A 15,760-nucleotide genomic window follows, 5' to 3' on the forward strand; every position below is an offset into this window, starting at 1 on the left:
CTTTTTTGGGTGATAGTTTCCACAGGGTCCTGAGGGCCTCCAGATTTTTGTGGTCAGTCCAGACTTCGAAGGGTCTCTATCCCTCTTCCAGCAGGTGGCGCCAGGTTAGCAGTGCCCACCTCACCACGAAGGCCTCTTTTTCACATGCGGCCCATTGTCTCTCTGTGTCTGTGAGCTTGCGGGAGGTGTAGGCGCAGGGCTGTAGTTTTCCTTGGCTATTTCTTTGGAGTAGCACTGCTCCCACTGCCACGTCGCTGGCGTCTGCTTGGATAAGGAAGGGTTGTTCGGGGTCAGGATGCTTCAGCACCGGTTCCTTTGCAAACATTTCTTTTAGTGTCTCGAATGCCTCTTGGCAGGTTAGGTCCCACTGTAGAGGTTGTCCCAGGCGGGGTTTTGTCCCTGGGCTCCCTGTCTTTAAGAGGTCCGTCATGGGTTTGGCGATCTTTGTGAAGGAGGGGATGAATTGTCTGTAGGCGTTTGCGAACCCTAGGAAGCTTTGTAGCTGTCTGCAGGTGCGAGGGGGTTGCCAGCCTAGGACGGATTGTACTTTGGCTGGGTCCATCTCTATACCCTCATTTGACACTTCGTAGCCCAGGTAGTTTAGCCGTACGCAGTGAAATTTGCATTTTGATAGCTTGACGTACAGGTTGGCTGCCAGAAGTCTTCCCAGTACCCGGCGAACTAAGGGTATGTGGTCGTCCATGGTCTCAGTGTAGATGAGGATGTCGCTCAGGTAGACGAGGACCACCTTGTAGAGGTACTCGTGCAGCACCTCGTTTATTAACTGCATGAACACCGCTGGGGCTCCCTGCAGTCTGAAAGGCATCACTTTGAACTGGAAGCACCCTGGGGGCAGTTGAACGCTGTTTTCCATTCATCTCCCTCCCTGATGCGTACTCGGTAATATGCTTCTCTAAGGTCTTGTGGAAATTGGGATCGTAGAAACACCCAGGAGCATAGAAGAGTCCAAAGGCAGATGCATGAATAAATGTGATAAATGTATTTATTCATATAACAAAACATATTAACTATATACAAAGGCTGTCTTAATATCCATTAGGATAGGGGGCACACAGCGTGTGTGACTACCCCTATCAAAGATCATGTCTCATGGAGAACAAACGTAAAAGAGAGCTTGGTGGAAAGGTTAGAGGGGGTTTTATACTCAGTGTAAGCCCCTCCTCTCCACATAGGGGTGGGGGCACTTTCTGCCTCCACTAGTGTCTGTATGATATATGTGCCAATGGCTTGCATATACTTGACAGGTCTAATTTGGTGAACACTTTTCCCTTGGCTAGGTGAGATAGCATGTCCTTCATGAGGGGGAGGGGGTATGGGTTGTGTATACACACGGCATTTATATCTCTAAAGTCCATGCACAATCTCATAGTTCCATCTTTTTTTTCTTTGAATAGGACTGGCGCTGCGACCCGTCGCTTTGCTGGCTCGATGAACCCCCTTGCTAGGTTTTTGTCTATGTATTTGCGCATTTCTTGCATTTCCCGGAGCATCATGGTGTACAGTTTGGGCTTGGGTAGTTTTGCCCGGGGGATGATTTCGATGGTGCAGTCCAGGGGTGAAATGCTCCCGATTCGGACCAGATTGCCCGATCCGGTAGCGATGGAGGCGGGTGGTTCGGGGAACCAGTAGCAAAAATCCCTGCCCACCCACCCCCATTGCCCAGCTGAGCCGTGCAATCATCAGAGGCTTTTTAAAAAATTTTAAAAGCATTTTTTCTACAACCTCTTTGGCCGAAAAAATGTTTTTAAAAGTAAAAAAAAAAGCCTGATGATCGCGCGGCTCAGCTGGGATCATCAGAGGCTTTTAAAAGCATTTTTTCTACAACCTCTTCAGCCGAAGAGGTTGTCGAAAAAATGGTTTTAAAAGTAAAAAAAAAAAAAGTTGGCCACACCCACTCAGTCATATTACCCACACACCAAGCCATGCCCACAGAACCGGTAGTAACAAATTTTACATTTCACCACTGCTCACCCCTCATGGTAGGCCAGGGAGCTGCCATTTGCCACGCTATGTGTGATGTCCACCTCTGGGCAGACGCTCTGCCGCACCAGCACTGCAGGGACATTGCGTGGAAGGGCACCACCCATTTCCACCGGCCCTGTGGTGGTTGGGGAGGGGATGGTGGCATGCATATTGGCTACTGGGACAGACGCCTCTGGCATTTGGTGAGTTATTCCGTGCAGTTAATTGTCACGCGCAGGATAGTGGCTGGGGAGATTTGTCCTACAGTGAATCACCTGGTGTGAGGCAGCAGGAGACAAGCGGGGGAGGGGCAGAGGGGGAGGGATGCCCAGGGCATGGAGGCCATGGCTGTGTGGTGGGGATGGGCAGACATGGCTGTGTGGCAGGGGAGCTGGGGCCGCAGCGGGTCAGCTGGGGTGGGGGGCCGCGATGAAGTGGCCAGGGTCATGTGGCTGTGGCCAATTGTCCTAGACCCTTCCCCTGCTCCCCTACCCTTTGGAATGCTCACTGTGACACTGGGATAATTAGCAAGAAGAGAATTAATGTTTATAGTAGCAATTATTGTAGAGGAAGGAATTATAAGAGAGTAAGCATAAACACAATGGGGAACACACATTAACAGGAATGTGCTAGTGCCAGCTTTTTGCATAGTGTACTTGCGTCTCTGAGCCATGAGCAGCTTAGGGGAGAAACAAAACCTATTAGTGTAAAACCAGGGGTTTAATTATTTGTTTGGTTTTTATCCCATCTTTATTACTTTATAAGTGACACAGGGCAGTGAAAGTACGTAATACTCCTTCCTCCTCCTATTTTCCTCATAACCACCACCCTGTGAGGTGAGTTGGGCTGAGACAGAGTGACTGGTCTGAAGTCATGCACATGGCTTTTATGCCTAAGGTGAGACTAGTACTAACAATTTCTAGCTTGGTGCCTTAACCACTAGACCCGTGATGGCGAACCTATGGCACACGTGCCAGAGGTGGCATACAGCGCCCTCTCTGTGGGCACGCGAGCCGTCGCCCCAGCTCAGCTCCGCCGCGCATGTGGGCACACCACCCACCAGCCACCTGGACTTTGGGTCTCTGCCGCACAAGCGTGGGGGCGGGGCGCACATGAAGGGGCCACATGTGCATGCGTGGGGGGAGGGGCGCACACGGGGGCACATGCATGTGGGGGGGTGATGCACATGCAGGGGTTTGCGCATTGCATTTTGGGGCTCCGGGTGCACACGCGCCCTTTGGGCACTCAGTCCAGAAAAGGTTAGCCACCACTCCACTAGACCAATCTGGCTCTCTTATCATTTTCAGGCAGTAGCTTTCAGCCAGCCAAACTAATTAAGGTCACAGAGCTGAACTTGTTAACTTGTGGTGCTGCTGCAGAGAACAGCAGCTCAGGAAGAGATAGCTTGCTTATATCATCTCTGCTCTGCAGAGGTGGGGATAGAGAAAAAAAAATGGGTCAGGTACTGACTGTAATGATGAACACATGACAGAGAAAGAGACCCTGTGAACATTGTAAATGTGGACATTGGTCACAAAGTTACTTTTACATCACTCTTGTAACTGAATGGTCACTGTCCAAGGCAGTCGCTAAATGAGGACTACCTGTAGATACATGTTTCATCTTGGTATGGATTTGCTAATACATATAGCACTGTATGAATCAGTGGAATATTTTGACCCCTAAAGGTAATTTTACCTTTGTGTGCACGCCTTCAAGTCAGACTTGGCTCCTGGTAACTACCTGGACACACCATCTTGACAACACTTTCGGAAGTGGTTTGCTATTGCCTTCTTCCTGGGGCTCAAAGAGAATGACTAGCCCAAAGTAACCCACCTGGCCTTGTGTCTAAGGCAAGATTAGAACTCACAGTCTCTGGGTTTCTAGCTTGGCTCCCTTAGAAATTATGGTTCCTTCCAAATCTTTTTTAAACAAAGTGCTTATTATCATAAGCCTGGCTACTGAGTGTTTACAGGTAGTCTTCAACTTACGGTGGCAATTGGGACTGGAATTTCTTAGTGACGGCAATCCTTGCAGTCCTAATTGCTGTCATTAACTGACTCCCACAGTTGTAAGATGACGCAACTTCCTGCTGGCTTCCCACAACCAAAGTCAGTTGGGAAGCCAGCAGAAAGCTGCAAGTCCAAGGCCAGCATGCAGGTAAGTGGCTGCTACAGGGTCGGGTAGGGAGTGAGAGGGTGTGGGTGAGTTTCAGCGAGGGTGTGATGGGGTGTGGGAGAGGTGCTGTGCTGGTCAGGTGCACAATGGTTCAAGAAGGTATGCAAGAGGAGATGTGTGGAGGTGCATGAGAAGCACAGGTTAGGGGTATGTCAGGGGGTGCATGAGAGGCACCAAGTGGGTCAGGGAGCATGTGTGAGAGGCACCGTACAGGTTGAGGAGGGTGGGTGAGTAGGTATGCAAGAAACACTGAATGGGTTGGGGAGGTTGTGTGAATGCCTGGTGCTGCGTGAGCACAGACAGCTGGGAAAAGGTGCACAGATGGAGATTTACCCCAGCAACTTGCAAACCTTCACTTCCCCGGGAAAGCTGGCAGGGAAGGTTGCAAATGGTGATCACGGGATTGTGGGGCACTTGGCAACAGGTCATAAGTACAAACAAGTTGCTGAGCAACCAGATTGTGATCTTGTGACCGCAGGGGTGCTGGGATGGCTGAAACTCTGAGAACTGGTTGTAACCACCATGGTTCAGTGCCATTGTAACTTGGAACGGTCGCTGACTGATCATAGGTGAAGCATGACCTGTGTTCCCAATAAGAGGATAAATTATATTATCAAATTTATCCAGCAAGATCTTGGAACAATTATGCCTGATAAAGTATATCCTGATCTAGTCATAATCCTGCTTAAAAAGCATGGTACATTGATTACTATTAGTTTAGGTATCACTATTGCCCATGTACCTTATAAATTCCTGGAGTGGTCCTCCAGAGCAGAGGTCACCAACCGGTGGTCTGTGGACCACTGGTGGTCTGCGAGAAAATTTTGGTGGTCTGCAGCGCACCCAGGTGGAGGAGCTGCTCTGGGATGACCAATGGCCAGTCCTGTGACTAGAGCTCTGGAATATGGGACCGGCCAGGCAGCTCATGGTGGGGCTGGAAATCTCCGCCGTAGAGGGAGGTATGTGCAACTTGCAACTTTGCAGGTGGTGCAATGTGCAAGGAGTAGCGCAGCCCTCGCCGGCTGGAACGAGGTAATGGTGCTGTTGCGGCAAGTGGAGGGGGGGTGCAGGTGGGCCAAAGCAACAGGTGTTGTCAACCTGCGGCTCTTTTTTCCCCCTGCTGTGGCTTCCTGTCAGCTGAACCCACCAGTGGCTGGCCCCGCCCCTGTGGGAGGCTCATCCTGCATGTGCGGCAGAGCTGGAGGACGGCAGGGGCCGAGCGTGCAGGGGCCACACCATGCCGCCTCCTCCTGCCTCATCTGATCTGTTTGGTGGTAGCGCTGCACAACCTCATCAAGGAGATTGCCAACAGAGATGCCGAGAAGAAGAAGGGGCAGGAGAAGCAGCAGAGGAAGAAGGAGAGGAAAGATGACAAGGAAAAGAAGAAGGAAAAAAGCAAGGCCAAGAAAGAAGGAGAAGTAAATTAAAAGCATTAAATTGCACCAGGCTGCTCTGGCTGAAGGTTCTTCCCTGTCGGTGGCTTGGGAGAGACCGAGAGCCAGATGAGTTCATGGCTGCCTGAAATGTGCTTGCAGCAGCTGCTGGAAACAGTGGGCAGCCCTGTGTCTCTGCCTCCACCTGCTGTCAGTGCCACCACGGTGAGGCAGGTGGCAAGGCGAGGGTGGCACCATGCCAGGGCCCCTGCATGCTCCGCCCCTGCCATCCAAGGTCATCCTCCAGCTGTGTCGCACATACGGGATGAGCATCCCATGGCTGTCTGCCCACTCCATCCCATCGTCTGTCTTTGGTTGCCCGCGACGACGGGGCAGGAAGCTGTGCGGCGCTTTCGCCTACTGCTTGGAGGGACGGCCCTGTGGTCGCAGCACTCAGACTTACCTGCGCTGCACGGATTGTGCAGCTCAAAAGTGTGCCAGTCAAGGGGCCGGCAGACTGCAGCTGCTGCTGGACACCGTCAGTCCTCTCGCGCTTGCTGCGTCTTGTGTACATGCAGGGGATGGGGTGCCCGACCGGGCTGATCACACTGATACCGTGTTTCCCCAAAAATAAGGCCTAATGCTCAGGGGTGAAATGCTACTGGATCGGACCGGATCGGGAGAACCGGTAGCGGAGATTGGGGCTGGTTCGCCGAACTGGTAGCAATCGCTGGCTGGCCACGCCCCCGAGCCAGCCCGTGGCCCGCAGTCTGCCATGCTTCCCTGCCTTCTACGCTGCCTTCCCGGCATCCCGGTGGCCAGCTTGCGAAGGCAGGTAAGCGGAAGGCCACATGGAAGGCAGGCAAACATGGCAGGGCTGCAGGGAAGGAGCTGTTGTGACTCAGGCCCAAGTAAGTAGTAGGAAAATCAGTCAGTGAAAAAACAAACAAACTTTATTCGAACAGCTGAGAATTACTTCATTCCCAGCGTCGTTCAACTAAATTAAAGCAAATTCCTCCCAATACAAATTCCTCAGTCCTATCGCAAACCTTAGTCCAATTAGGCAAACTGCCAAAGGCCTTTTTTGGCAAACGTTCAGAAGTCACAGATACAAAAATAGATACAAGACATAGATGAAGAAGACGACGAAGCTACCAACGTTGTTTTCCGGCAAAGCCCAAACGCCGTTGCTGATCTGTTTTAAGCCTTATGGGAGGGGCCAATCATCTCTTGGCCCTACTCCCGAGTTGTCCTCTTTGCTTGAGCTGCTCTTGCCTTCTGGCAGCTCTTCTCATGTGTGCATTGGGAACAGGCTCCTTCTGTTCCTCTGTCTCACTCCTATCAGTCTCTGGAGGCTCTGGAGTCCGCACCTCACTCCCCAATGGCCCTGGCCCCATCTCTGCCTCCGACGCAGAGCCCTCATCTGGGCCTTCCCCAGCCTCCAGGACTGGCCCACGTTCTTCCTCAGCCTCATCACTGTCCGACTCCGCTGCCAGCTCCGCAGGCTGCTGGCGGACAACAGGAGCTAGCAGTTTACTCCCTTCCCCGCAGCCCTGCCATGCTTGCCTGCCTTCCACGCTGCATTCCCGGCATCCTGGTGGCCAGCTTGCAAAGGCAGGCAAGCGGAAGGCCACGTGGAAGCCAGGCAAACATGGCAGGGCTGCGGGGAAGGAGCTAGCAGCTTACTCCCCCGCAGCCCTGCCATGCTTGATTGCCTTCCACACTGCCTTCCCGGCGGTCCCCCATGCCCGCTTGCCTTTTGAGATCGGTGTCCAGCTAACCCCACGCCCTTGGGGGAGACGCAGCGGCTGCTACCTTTGCCTGAAACGCCTCTCGCATCTTTCGGAAGCAATTGGGAAGAGTGGGGGGGGGAGAGTGCCCAGCAAAGGCCAAGAAGACCCAGCCGCCCCCTCCCTCCCTCCCCTCCCCCCCTTTCTCCTGTCTGGCTGGCAAGAAACAGGTAGTGGACAGCCGCCGCTGCACTATTCTACCTCCTCTGCAAAACTGCTCTGCAGCTCCACTCGCCTCCAGTGCCCCGATGCAACGCCCGTGGCTTGCGCGAGGCACACCACGGCAGCTGCAAGGCCGAGATGCTGCCTGTGTTAAGGGGATGGAGAATGCAGGCATCACACCAAGCAGCCCTCCTTTTCCTCTCCTCCACTAGCTTTGAGGCTGGGCAGGGTTTGGAGTGACGAGAGGGAAGGCAAGGCGGCCGTGACTTTGTCCTCCTCTTCCTTGTGTGGTTCATTGAGTTTGTTTTGCAAGCTCACCCGAGGTTTGCAACTTTGCACGGCCTTTGTGGCTTTTGTGCAGCAAGCCCCCCACTTCCTCCTCCTCAGCTCTAACGTGGGTTTTTAATTCACGAGGAAGGAAGAGAAACCCTCCCCATCCCACCTGAGGACCGATTCGTTTTTCTTGTTGCTTGCGGCGGGAATCCAGCCTTTGTGTGGGAGAGAGTTGCTTCCCACTGGCTTGAGGGAGATGCAGCCGTTGTGCTGGGGCTGAGAAGGGCCGCTCGCTTTCTTCCTTCTCCTGCCGCTGCCGCTGGAGCCGAGACTGCTGCTCCACTGGGGTGTGCATGGGCAGCCCCGGGAGGGAGGGCAGATGTAAGGCTGACACTGGCGGTGGGGAAGGGAGACCTGCTGCGCTTGGCCAAAGAGCCACCTCGGGGGAGCATGGTGAGGCTCGCTTGCCTTTTGGGCTTGGTGTGCTCAGCTTCCGCAGGGCCTTTGGGCGACTGCCACCCGCTTGCCTTCCCCTCCGCCTTGGGTCCCTCCGCCTGCATCCAGCCCATGATGGGGGACGCGCTGCTTCTGGTCCGGGCCTCCCGCCCTCCTGGAGCACTTTCTTCCCTCTCCTGCAGCAGCTGCTGCTCAGACCAGGTATGTGTGTGAGTGTAAGTGTGTGAGAGAGAGAGAGAGAAAAGAAAGAAAGAGTGACAGGAGTGATGTCATGTTGGCCACGCCCACCAAGCCACACCCACAGAACCGGTGGTGAAAATTTTTAGATTTCACCACTGCTAATGCGTCTTTTGGAGCAAAAAAAAATTATAAGACGGGGTCTTATTTTCAGGGAAACACGGTAGTTATTTAAACAAATAACTCAGTACTCGGTTTCCACTTTGATTCTAGATAAACTTGAATGGAATAGACAAGGAATGGTACTAATAAAAATGTGTAGGATAATGTCCTGTAGTAGCTTTTCATTCAATTTTTAAAAAATTATACTTTATCATATATAAATACCATTTGTTATTTCTTCATAGATGGTGAATTGAATGTTCTTGATGATATCTTGACTGATGCACCTGATCATGACGATGAATTATATAACCCTGAGAGTGAGCAAGATAAAAGTGAAAAAAAGGGTACGCTACTTTACAAATTGCCTGTGTCTCCAGAAAGCTGGGTAACTGGATTTTGGAGCCAAACTAGATATGACACATGTTGGATAATTTACCATTGTATAAAAGGCTTTGCATATAATCAAGGCCTTAGAGTGGTGTACTGGTGGCAATCTTGAAAACTTTTCTCAACATGCAGAAGGTCTTGTTTGTGCTTCCTGAACATTTTTTTTTCATTTCCTAAAAGCAATTTGTGTTGCTAATTCCCTATGAAATATTCTCTCTTCCCATCACTCCTAGCTTTTCAAACACAGCTTGGCCTATTTAGAGTATGTTATCTTAACACTCCAGTGTTTGCAAAAACAGTGGTCCCCAACCTTTTTGGTACCAGGGATGGGTTTTGTGGAAGACAATTTTTCCATGGACCGGGAGTGGGGGTAGGGGGTAGGATGGTTTCAGTATGTATTTGCAGCTGCTCCCCAGTGCTAGTGTCACTGCCTCAGCTCCACCTCAGATCATCAGACATTAGATTCTCATGAGCGTGCAACCTAGATCCCTCGCATGCACAATTTTCAGTAGGGTTCGCACTCCTATGAGAATCTAATGCCTGATGATTTGAGGTGGAGCTGAGGCGGTGATGCTAACACTGGGGAGCAGCTGCATTTATTTGCACGCCGCTCACCTCCAGCTGTGCGGCCCGGTTCCTAACAGACCACAAACTGATACCGGTCCATGGCCCAGTGGTTGGGGACCCCTGTGCTAAAAGATTATTACAGAATATTGAAGATTGTATCCTTCATACTTTTAAACATTCTGAAGTTAATCAGACACCTTATGCAAAATAATATATAAAATATAATAATAATATTGTAAGTACCATGTTTCCCTGAAAATAAGACCCAACCAGAAAATAAGCCCTAGCAATTTAGGGTGCTCCTAATATAAGCCCTACCCCAAAAATAAGGCCCAGTTAAGATCATCAGCCCTGGGGGGGACGTGGTCAGCAAAGGAGGCGAACGCGCAGGGCTGACGGTGTCCAACAGGTGAGTCCGAGTGCTGCGACTGCCAGGATGGCCCTCCCAGGCGGAGGCAGAGGTGCGGGGAGGAGGCACGCAAACCGGCCCACCAGATGCGCTGCGCGGCTGCCTGCACCATCGTGGCCACGGGCAAGCAAAGACATGGTGGGACAGAGTGGGCAGGTAGCTGCGGAAGACTCGTCCTGCGTGTGCGACAGAGCTGGAGGACAACGTTGGATGGCGTGGGCTGAGCCACCCCCGCCCTGCCCCCTGCCTCACCTGATCCATTCGGTGGTAGTGCTGCACAACCTCATCAACAACAAGATTGCCAACAGAGATGCTGAGAAGAAGGAGGGGTAGGAGGAGGAGGAGAGGAAGAAGAAGAGGAAAGATGACAAGGAAAAGCAAGAAGGAAGAAAGGCCAAGAAAGAAGAGAAGAAGGAGAAGAAGTATTTGTAACCAGGTTTTCCATTTGTAAATTAAAAGCATTAAATTGCACCAGGCTGCTCTGGCTGAAGGTTCTTCCCTGTCGGTGGCTTGGGAGGGACCGAGAGCCAGATGAGTTCATGGCTGCCTGAAATGTGCTTGCAGCAGCTGCTGGACACGGAGTGGGCGGCCCTGTGCCTCTGCCTCCACCTGCTGTCAGTGCCGCCGCGGTGAGGCAGGTGGCGAGGCGAGGGTGGCACCACGCCGGAGGCCCTGCATACTCCGCCCCTGCCGTCCAATGTCTGGTTTGTCTTTTGAAGCAAAAAAAATATAAGAACGGGTCTTATTTTTGGGAAAATAGTAATTACTGTTCCTTATTAAACAAATATAGCTAATAATTTGAAGCCTTTGAAGGGAGGTATGTAGGAAGTGTTCCCCTGTTGTGAAATGGGGAAAAAAGAACATTCTGTTTCAGATCATTTCCTATATTTTTCATCTTTATCCAGTAATTTTCACAATAATACATTAGTTCCCCAAGCTTTAAATAGAGATCCTAGGATTTCTCATCAACTGGCCAGAAGTTAATAGGTACAAAATTATGGATATAAAAATGATAGATTAAATGTCTTTTTATGCTTTGCTCTATGCTAAATGAGAAAACGTTTTCTTTGTCAATTTTATTACATTTTACAAAGCATACACAAAAAACATTAACAATAAAAAAATACAATAAAGAATAAAAAGAGAATAGGGATAGAAGTGTGAAATGGTATATGGTTTATCCATAAACCCTAACAAAAAGTTTCCCACCTAAATTGTATATTTTGAAAAAAAATTGAATTACATTACTAATTTCCATCCAATATTGTTTAGCTCTTTTGTAAGTCCACCAAAGATGATAAAGGTTCCTATTTGAGATGATTTTTTGCCCAGGTTATCATACAATTTTTAACTACTTCATCTTCTGTTTCCAATTTTAACAAATGTTTATACTTTTTAGCGATAAAGTTGTTCATCGTTTCTCATCTTCAGTTATTTGTGGGAGCTCTGCTTTTATCAAATATTGTTCTATTTTGTCATCCGGTATCTCCTCTTCTTTGTATAGGGATTCGTAGTATTCTCTCACCCTATCCCGTTTTCCTTCCTCGTTAGACAATAGTTCGCCCTTAGAGTCTTCTAAGGTATGGATTATTCCCCTTTCATTTTCCTTTTTTAATTTATAAGCCAGCCACCTGCCCGATTTGTTAGTATTCTCAAAAAGATATTGTTTCGTTCTTTTCATTCTTTGTGCCAGCTCTTCTTGCTCCATAATATTTACTTTATGCTTCCACATCATCCAATTTTCTTTGGCAGCTTCATCTTCTGGGTTATCTTGGAGTTTTCTTTCTGATTCTCCTATGTGATTTAAATAGTCTTCCAGAATCTTCCTTTCTTCTTTATTTTTATGTGCAGTATATGAAATCGCGACTCCTCTCAGATAGGCCTTCATTGTATCCCATACTATTGCGCGAGATGTGCCTTTGTTTTCATTTTCCTTAAAAAAGAAGTTTATTTCTTCTTTGAATTTTTGTATACAGTCTTTATCGCCCAATAATTTAGCATTTAACCTCCACCTCCGTTGGTATTTCCTCTGAGCAAGCTTCCATCTAATTTCTAGCGGATTATGATCTGCCCAATCATTTGGGTTAATTACTGCTGTTCCGATTTCTAACCCCAAATTCCTACTAACCCATGCCATGTCAATCCTGGACCACGACTTTTGTGCATTTGAAAAGAAGGTATATTGCCTATCGTTTGGATGCAAGGTACGCCAAATGTCAATTAAATCTAGTTCATCGACTAACTCGAAAAAAGCTCTCGGTAGATTTGTCCTTTTATTTTTTTTTTCTTTATTGCTCTTGTGATCCTTCTCCGGGTCCACAATACCATTGAAATCCCCTATCATACAGATTTCGTTATATGCCATTTTCACTAATTGTTCATGGAGTTTCTTAAAAAATTCTCCCTGTTTTTTATTTGGGGCATAAATGCCCACTATTAATACCTTGAAATTCCCTTTCTTAATTTCAATCATGAGGATTCTACCTTTTGTATCTTTGAATTTCAATTCTGCTTCAATTCCTTTTTTTACGTAAATTACCACCCCCCTTTTCTTTTTCTCTGCCAGCGAATCAAATGTTTGACCGAATTTTTTATATTCTAAATATTTACTCTCTTCTTTTTTTATGTGTACCTCCTGTAAACACATTATATCAACATTTTGTTTACCTAATTTTGTTAAAATTCTTTTCCTCTTTTTGTAGTCATTTAGTCCATTGACATTTACAGATATTAGCTTCAAGTCATTCATCTCTATACCTCTATCTGATTATTGGTTCTTGTTTGTTTCTTACGGCCCTTACTGGTCTTGTTTTCTTCTCTTTGGCTTCTTCTTCTTCTTCTGTCTTCCCCTCTGCAGTTGCTTCGTTCGTATTCTGTTGGTGTAGGGCTTCCTCCTCCACTACTGCTGTTTCTAGTTCTTCCTTGCTACCCTGCTCTTCTTCCACACCTCTCAACTGGTCAAGGAAATCTTGTGCTGTACTCAGGCTTTCTATTTTGATTTTTCTTCCTTGCCAGGTTATTAGCATCCCTTCTGGGAGAAGCCACCTGAATAGTATCTTTCTTTTGTTCAACTGTATGGCCAAAAATCTGTATCCCTTCCTCATCTCCCGGACTCTTCTTGGTATCTGTTTTAGGATTATTATTTCTTTTCCTCGATATGTTATCTGTTCGTCTCTTGCCATGTTATATAGAATATCTTTAACTTTTTTCCGTGCGAAGCGGATATGTACTTCTCTAGGAAGCTTGTTCCTTCTTGCGTAATTAGTCTGGACCCTGTATACGTCGTCCAGCTCCCTAATTATCGCCTGTTTGTCTTGATGAAGTGCATCAGCTATCAGTTCCGCCATCTTTTCACCTAGGTCTTCCTCTTTGTCCTCGACAACATTCTGAAATCGCAAATAGAAGGAAGCCTGGTCCATCTCCAATTGGATTATTGAGTCTTCTAACTCTTTATTTTGACTTGTTAATGTTTGATCCACAATATCCAATTTCTTTTCAGTTTGGTCAATTCTAGTTTCAGCTTTTTGAATTCGTTGTTCATTATTAACTATTGATGTTTGGATTTCATTCATTTTCTGGTCCAATGCATGTATGTCTGATTTTAATTCGACATGGTTATTTAACAGTTTTTCCTGCATTGCCATCATTGTTTCTTGGATCAGGGTTAATGATGCTTGCAGAGTTTGCATTGCCAGGCTTTCTGCTGATTTTTGTGTCGCCGGAGAGGTTGTCGTTATAGTGGGATTAGAGGGAGTCTTTTTTCCTGTTTTCCCCGCTGTGAATGACATGCTTGTCATTTCTTTCAAAATTTTCTTTTGCTCTCTAATTATCCTATCAATGTTACTCCAAATTCTCATTCGCCAGTTGGCGCCTCTATTATCTTTTTTTTTTTTAGATATATATCTATATATATAGATATGGATTAGACAATTCAATACTATACAATCAATATATCAATTAATCAACAAGTCACAATCAATATATCACTATAGCAATTAATTTGGCTAAATATTGTACTTTTAAATGCTTAAAGTACTATAAATGCTGTAAATGGGAATTTTTGAATACTTGATTTTAAATACAATTACAGTTTTAAATATTATAAAAATACTAATAAATACTATATAAATAAATAAATACTATAAATGCTAAGCAGCGGAATATATATAGAAGATTTAAAATATCATAGCTTGAGAGTATATTATGTATATCTAGATCAAGAAAATACTGTAATTCTTATATTACTAAATATTAATAAGTTGATATATAGAATATGCAGATTTACTATAGATAGAAGTGAGTATCCTTAAATAATTAATTAAATGCGTGCAGATCAAATAACACTGTATAATAGTATTTCTTATAGGCAAATAAAAACAAGACTTAAACAGCCTAAAAATTAACAGTTCTTATTAATAACACTATTACTATGTAGAGGGTCAGGGGGTTAAGGACAGCGTTATAAAGAGTAAAAAGAATAAAGAGGAAAGCTATCAAGATACAATAAGGGACAAATGGTATTTTCCACAAAGAGGAAGTTTTTTGATTTTGATTTTTTTTTTTTTCACTCAGTCAGCAATCTCCTCCAATCTCCTCCAATTCTTCCTTAGCCACAGCCGAAGCTCTATGGTAAATCTCGCAGCTAGATTGTCTCTATGCCTGTCCTTTTCAGCTTTTGCTCTGTCAGGCTTCTTTAATGGCTGCACTTCCTGTTCTCCGATACAGGCAAGTAAAATCCGATCTTCAGCTTAATTCACCTTCCCGCTATGGCCAGCAAATGAGGAACAAATTTTTCTGAGTTCTTATGTGTTCCTTGCACCACCAAACCTCTTTTAACGCAGACAGTTTCAGCGCCCTCAGACTTTCCTTTTCTGCGCCGGCTAGACGAGCTCTGTGCCTTGGCAAACTGCTCTTTGATCTCCAGCGCCGCTCGGTTCCACTCTGAGCCCTCGATCTCGTCTACGCCGACCCCTTTTTGATGTTTAAATCCACATAGGCAGGGAAAGTAGGTTTCGATCACGCCACTGCCACCTCCGATCTTCCTTGCTTCCTTCTAGTTGTCAGCTCCCCACAGCTTCAAGTCAGCCATTAAAAGGCTGACACACTCACGCTGGTTTGACAGAGCCGCCCGGATTTGCGAGAAGTGCTTGCGCTTCACTTTCTCGCTCGCCGGACTCCCTCTATTGTCCGCGGGGCTCTCCAGGTCCCGCGCCCCCGAAGGGATCCCCAAAACGTGGTGACAGGCAGTGTTGAGGAGTAGCGATCACTCACTCAGCACCATATCGCCGCAGCTCACCAACCGGAAGTCTCGGTATGCTCAACAGAAAGATTACAATTGAAGAACTAAAAACAGCCCTCTCCAAATTGAAAAATAATAAAGCTCCAGGACCTGACGGATTCCCAGGGGAAATATATAAAAAATTAGAAGAAATACTCCAACCGAAATTAGTAGAAATTTTTAATGATGTATTGTTAGATCAAAAAATCCCAGAGTCATGGAAAGAGGCGCATGTTACACTTGTGCCGAAAGAAGGTGCCGACCTAAAACAAATTCAAAATTACAGACCAATTTCGCTCCTAAATACTGACTACAAATTATTCATGGGTATAATGGCAGAAAGAATGAAAAAGATTTTAAATAATTGGATATACAAAGACCAGAACGGATTTTTACCGGGGAGACAAATTAGGGATAATTTGAGAATCGTGCTAGACACACTAGAGTATTATGAAGAGCACCCCGGAAAACAGATGGCTCTGATCTTTGTTGATGCTCAAAAAGCATTCGACAATCTAAATTGGAAATTTATGATTAAACAAATTGAGATTATGAAATTCGG

The 15,760-nt window shown here is 46.9% G+C and overlaps 1 pseudogene; it reads left to right on the top strand.

Annotated features, from left to right (window-relative positions):
• The first annotated feature begins 6,309 nt into the window (after positions 1-6,309).
• Positions 6,310-15,760, top strand: part of LOC139317586 (YTH domain-containing protein 1-like) — a 53,196-nt pseudogene continuing 43,745 nt past the window's right edge.

This window comes from Pituophis catenifer, unplaced genomic scaffold, assembly GCF_029215685.1.
Source record: "Pituophis catenifer annectens isolate HBS135680 unplaced genomic scaffold, rPitCat1.0.hap2 SCAF_5, whole genome shotgun sequence".
NCBI lineage: Eukaryota > Metazoa > Chordata > Lepidosauria > Squamata > Colubridae > Pituophis > Pituophis catenifer.